This window comes from Enhydra lutris, unplaced genomic scaffold (assembly GCF_002288905.1).
Source record: "Enhydra lutris kenyoni isolate GAN:26980312 unplaced genomic scaffold, ASM228890v2 scaffoldscaffold33, whole genome shotgun sequence".
NCBI lineage: Eukaryota > Metazoa > Chordata > Mammalia > Carnivora > Mustelidae > Enhydra > Enhydra lutris.
The window spans coordinates 9,863,808-9,869,807 of NW_019154117.1; the positions used below are offsets into that span (position 1 = coordinate 9,863,808).

General features: G+C 44.5%; 1 protein-coding gene across 1 annotated transcript in view; it reads left to right on the top strand.

The window, feature by feature from the left end:
* The window catches only part of LOC111153612 (phosphoglucomutase 5), a 231,052-nt gene that overhangs the window by 191,320 nt on the left and 33,732 nt on the right, over positions 1 to 6,000 (top strand). The window lies entirely within an intron of this gene.

Sequence of the window (6,000 nt, forward strand, 5' to 3'; positions counted from 1 at the left end):
TCTCTTAAGAAGTGGGGCAAGGGCTGGTCTGCATTTAAAGTTAAGGGGGGCTAAGCTAGACGAGCCAAGGCTGGGCCACCCTGTGTTTGGCAAAGCCCCTTCATGTTGTCAACAGCAGAGCTAATGAAGAACTCAGAAAAAATCATAAATAGCCCAACCGTAAGCATCTCCACTCTTATATTCATTGAAGCTGCAGGCAACCTTAATTAATAGCAGAAAGGACCTACCACAACATTGGATACTTCCAGCTACACTGCTCGCTGTCCCTTACCCCCTTGGTCTTTACGCCACTCTGGGTATGGAAGCAGAGTCCTGGATGAGCTGTTTCCTTGAGATGAAACCACTGGTTTCTGCAACACTTCCTTCGCGGAGAAGTAGAGAAGCAAAGAAAATCTCGCTACTTTTCATTTTAGAGTTACTCCAAATTACCAATGATCATTTGCCAAAGTTATGCTCTAAAATGAGACCAGAAAGGGTTTTCTTTCTTCGTTAGTGGTTTAGTGTGTTTTTCTTAAAATGGTATCTTTCTTGGGAGAGTCGGGGAGAGTCTCAAAGAACTTGAGAGATATGGTGCCATAGATCCCCACAGCTCACTACAGAACCAGATCTGTTTGGGGACAGATCATCTCAGATGGGGAAGGAGGGGCCCTGGAGGCTGAGAGCTGAGAGTATGAAGCTAATATAAGGCCCCGGGCATTCCCTGTCAGGGTCACAGGCTTTTCATGCAAGGACGGGCCACGCCCTGCCAACATAATTTGTCTGTGAGTACATTTCACCCAAGATAGTACCAAATCATGCAAGAATTGGAGACTTACCCTCTCTTTCCATATAAACCCCTTTTACTTCTCATGTTGGGAAAAGAGATTAAAACAAGGGCCTAAAAATCCAGAGCTACATACAGGGTGAGGAATGACATTCCTGGCCTCACCAACTCTGACTCACTCTGACTCAAGGCTATTTTTTCTCAACATTCTTTTCCCTGTTTGCACAGGCTAACTAGTTACAATACTTGCTTATTTGTATTTACCTTCCACACTGACTGCAGGAGTGTGACGCCTAGGCCTTTAGACATGTGCAGAAACAATCCTGTGCCCAATTGAGTCTCTCTCTGAGATGTTCCACCAAAGCCAAGGGGCACCATTTTTTTCCCCCCAGCGCTTCCTTTGATGCTGAAACCTCCATAGGCCTGCTGCTAGAGGGCTGTGTGTGAAGTACATGCTTCAGTCTGTGGGTAAAGAAAACATAATAATGCTTGAGTCCATGGCCAGTACTGTTTCTTTTCCATGTCGTTGGTTCCCAGAGTTTGCCATTTTGAATGGTTGGAGACTTTTTGTTGATGTTGTTCTTCTGATCAATAATCTGCCTTCTCTTTTTAATCCTGAGTCAGGGTCTTCCCAAACCTGGCTGGGGGGGGCGGGGGGGGGCTCACCATATTTAGCTCAGGATCCAGCCCAAAATTTCACCTTAAAATAGAACTCCTTATTAAAATACCTGATATCATTGGCTCGCCTACGGAAGCCCTATTCCATAACACATGCAAGTCAGGGGGTAGTTTAGAATAAGGGTTGAAAAGACATGGACACCCGTAAGGAAGAGGAAGAAGATTCTGAGCAGACTCACCATCCCAACACTGCTGAACCACATCCAGGCTCTTAAGTTTGTCTGTTTGAGGCCTCCTGACAGTGTTGCCTCTGAGGACCCCAGTTTCTGCCTTTGAGGAGCTCTGGAAGGAAATGCCTTTGGTCAGCCGTTAACAGAGATCCCAGATAAGGCATGCTCCTCAGGTTATTACTGATCTGTGGCCTGATGGGCAAAGACCAGCTGTACTGCTTCCTCTGCTGAAGACACCTCCTGCCACGTTCCAGCTAGTTCCGATTTGCAGCCCAGGAAAAGAACAGATACTGCCCCCCGCCAATGCTCAGACCCCCAGTAAAGTGCCTCTTGAATGTCTAGGGATTCCATGGATCAACTTTTCCAGTTCAACAGGTATTTGTGTTTTACCTGCCTTAACTCAGTACCCACCTATATTCCGGTTAATAGCGAAAGGACTAGAGAGTTCTCTTCCACTGGCTTCCCAGCATCTGGTTATTGTACTTTGCATGGATAGTTTCTTGTCCATACATCTTTGTTAAAGTTGTTATTTCTCGTTAGTTAGCACAGTGTGGTATTAGTTTCAGGTGTACAATGTAGTGATTCAGCCAATCCATGTGACTCATCACAAGTGTCCTCCTTCATCCCCATCACCCATTTCCTCCATCCCCCTACCTTCCGGTAACCCAGCAATCTGTCTTTATAGTTAAAAGTCTATTTCTTGGTTTGCCTCTCTCTCTCTCTCTCTCTCTCTCTCTCTCTCTCTCTCTCTCTTTTTTGGTACCTTTGCTGCTTTATTTTGTTTCTTAAATTTTACATATGAGTGAAACCATATAATATTTGTCTTTCTCTGACTGACTTAATTCATTTAGCATGGTACTCTCTAGCTCCGTATGTGCCATTGCCAATGGCAAGATTTCATTTTTTTTATGGCTGAATAATATTCCTGTGTGTGTGTACCACATCTTCTTTATCCACTCATCAATCAATGGACACTTCAGTCCAGACATTTTAAACACATGGAAACAGAACGTGTTTTAAACATTAACACTGTGGTTGCCTCAAAAAAGCGTCTGTAACCATCCCAGGGATGCAGCTAGGAAAATCTGTGGTGTAGCCTGTATGCTCAAGAATCCCTTCTCCTGCCTGTAGATTTATTTGGGTACATTTTCACAACAGTTACTATGGTATTTATTTTAAGTGATTTAAAATAATTTTATTACCTCAAAAAATATTTTTAAAGAATTCTATCCACCTACCTCTAGGAATGGGTGGTGAGGGGAGGAAGAAGATGAGGGGAACTGGGAGAAAGGACAAGGTGCTTACCTTGCCCTTGATCTGTGTCCTTGGTTAATTAGGAAGGAAAGCCTCCAAGGCCTATTTCTGGAAGATCACATAGTTTTGAAAATGCAAGGGTAATTTTACCAGCAATCAGTAGGCTTTCAATAAGACGTCAAACCAGCTGGTAATAATTTGGAAAAAGGGATGAGCCAAGAGGATTTAAGTTCACAGGTGACCAGAAACAGCCCCATTATTTTCCACTTTCTTTCCCACCAAGCTTATTAGTGGGAGTGCTCAATTAACTTTTTATTTACCTTCTCTCTTTTTCCCTTTGAACCTGAGGGTGGAGTAGCTCCACGAACAATAAAAATCCAGAGGGAAAAGGAAGGAAAAGTTTTTTTTAAGGGCTGGATAATCACATCCTGATAATCAGCTTGTGGGTCATCAACAGTTGACTGTACCCTATCCCACCCCAAGTTTTGGTTTGAGACCAGTTTTCCCCAACCCTCCTTACAGTTGACAGGAATTGATGTATTTCTGATATGCTGTATATAGACTAGTTTAAGGACCAATATCTAAACACCAGGAGTCATATAAGGAATTCATCTGTCCAACCAAGAGCTGGCGGCCATTTTGTTCTACTTGTTCTTACGAGGACTTTATCATCCAAAAATGTTAAGTACAGAGCCATTTTATGTTACATTGGGAGAACATAATTTCTCATCTAAACCCGGATACACTTGAGAGTGAAAGGAGGCACTAATAATTATGTTGAAACTGCCCCCAATAAATTAGAACATTGGGTTATTCTAATTACATACCTTCATGCTACCCTAGATCTGGCTGTCTCTTTAGAGATGGGCTTCTGAGGACACTTCCCCATAAGCCTAGTAGTGCAGAGGAAATGTTCCAGGAACGAAGAGTTGGATCTGGGATTCTAACCCAGGCTACACGCCAGGACCACTTGGGGACTTTGGTAAAGATGCGTGGGCCTCATTCCCAGAGATTCTACCTTAATTTTTCTAGGGTGGGGACTGCATTTTTGAACAGTTCCCCAAATGGTTCAAATTAGGTGAGTGCTCTCAAACTTTAGTGTATATTTAAGTCATCTGGGTATCTTGCTAAAAATTCAGATTCTGACTCGAACTGAGAAAGGCCAGAAAGTTTGCATTTCTGCACACTCCTAGGCAATATTGTGCTGCTGGTCCAGGAGCCACACTTTTAATAATGAACAGATGAACTCCTAAGCCCTATAGACAAATCATTGAATTTTTTAACATTATAAGAAGAGCAACACCTGTTTTTAGTGCCCTTGTGTGCATGGGCCCCTATTCTTGGGATTTCTCTCTCAGGTAGCCCACCCAACTTGACTTAAACAATAGTGACCTCCAACAGCACACTCTACCAATGTGACCTTCAAAGCACAACCAGAGTCTGGCCCTCCCTTGCCACCTCTACCATTTCTATCCAGGGCCAGGCTAGTGTTCTGGCCTCTAGATTATTGCATCCCTCTCCCACCTGGTCTCCCTCCTTCCACCCTTGCCTAGTCCCCACCCACACCCTAGTCTTAGCACAGCAACCAGAATGATTAAAAAAAAAAAAAAAATAGATCCCCTCATTGCTCTGCAAAAATCCTTTAGTGGCGCCCCATCTCACTCACAAAAGAACCAGAATCCTTACCATGGTCTCAGAACATCTCCTGGAAATGGCCCCTCCTCCTCCCTCGGACTGCATCTCCAGCCACCTGTCCTATTTCTGCGCTCCAGCTGTTCTGTGCACATGCCAAGAATTTTGTGCCTCAGGACACTTACAACGGCTGTCTCCCCAGCCTGGAATGCCTTCCCTCCAATATCTGCATGGCTGGTCCTCCCCCTTCTCCATGAGGACTCTCCCGGCCACCCTGCATAAAATCACCTGACACTCGAGTCCCGCTGAGCTTTCTCACCCCACTTTACTTCCCCTCTTTAGCACTTACCCCCATCTCACATCCACATTTACTTGTTTTATTGTGTCTCTCCCAAGAGAATATAAACCCCAGGAGGCTGGGACTTTGTCAGTTGTCTTCACTGTCTCCCCAGTGCATACATGGCTACCTGGCAGAAGGTACATGCCCAGTAGGATTTTGCCAAAGGAATGCAATATTCAGTGTTAATTACTTTGGAATATCTCAGACTGATGATATCACATGGGAGACTGAAATATTCTGTACTCAGTATGAACCTTGGTGCTATCCTTAGTCTTCTCCTATGCTTGAAAGTTGGAATACAATTAGTTATCATTTTTAAGGTCCCTGCAATGAGCCAGGCACCTTCTAGATACATCAGATACGTGCATTACTGTGTTAATAGTTCCAGAACCACCCCTTCCCTGAGTAGAATTATCATCCTGCTTTGGTGGGTGAGTAAACTGATTCAGGGAGCCATTAATATTCAGGGAGCAGGTAATTTCTGGGTTAGAGAGTCAAACCTGCTACTCTTTGAGGTCCACGGAGGGAGGAGTTCCTCTTAACCTGTGTGTGAACACAAGGCTGCACCTGGAGTGGAGCCTTAGTTCAGTGTTTACCTATTGAGTGTGTGTGTGTGTGTTTCCTCACACCAACCAAGGCCCTCATTCTTAGATGCCACAGGGTACCCAACAATTAAATTCAGTTCTGACACTAATTACCTAGAGTTAGCCCAGGCCCCACAGAGGAAGGGCTCAGTCCCACAAGACTGCCCCCACTTAAGATACCAGCAGAAAATGGGGTAGCCAAGCTCCTCACATTTTTGCCCATTAGAATACAAATTCAGGGGTTCCTGTGATCTGCTCCTCAAGATTGGTAATTTGCTAGAATGACTCAGGGCATCCAAAAAGCACTTTACTTAGTATTGGTGGTTTACTGTAAAAGATACAACTCGAGAATGGCCAAATGGAAGAGAGTCATAGCGCTAAATATGGAGGGAAGGGTGCCAGAGCTCCCATGGCTTCTCCTGGCATGCTACCCTTCCAGCACCTGGAGGTCTTCGCCAACTCCAAAGCTCTAATGCTGTTTGTGGAGCATAACAAATAGCATGGAGGACATGGGGAGTTAGGAGAAGGGAGTTGGGAGAAATTGGAAGGGGAGGTGAACAATGAGAGACTATGGACTCT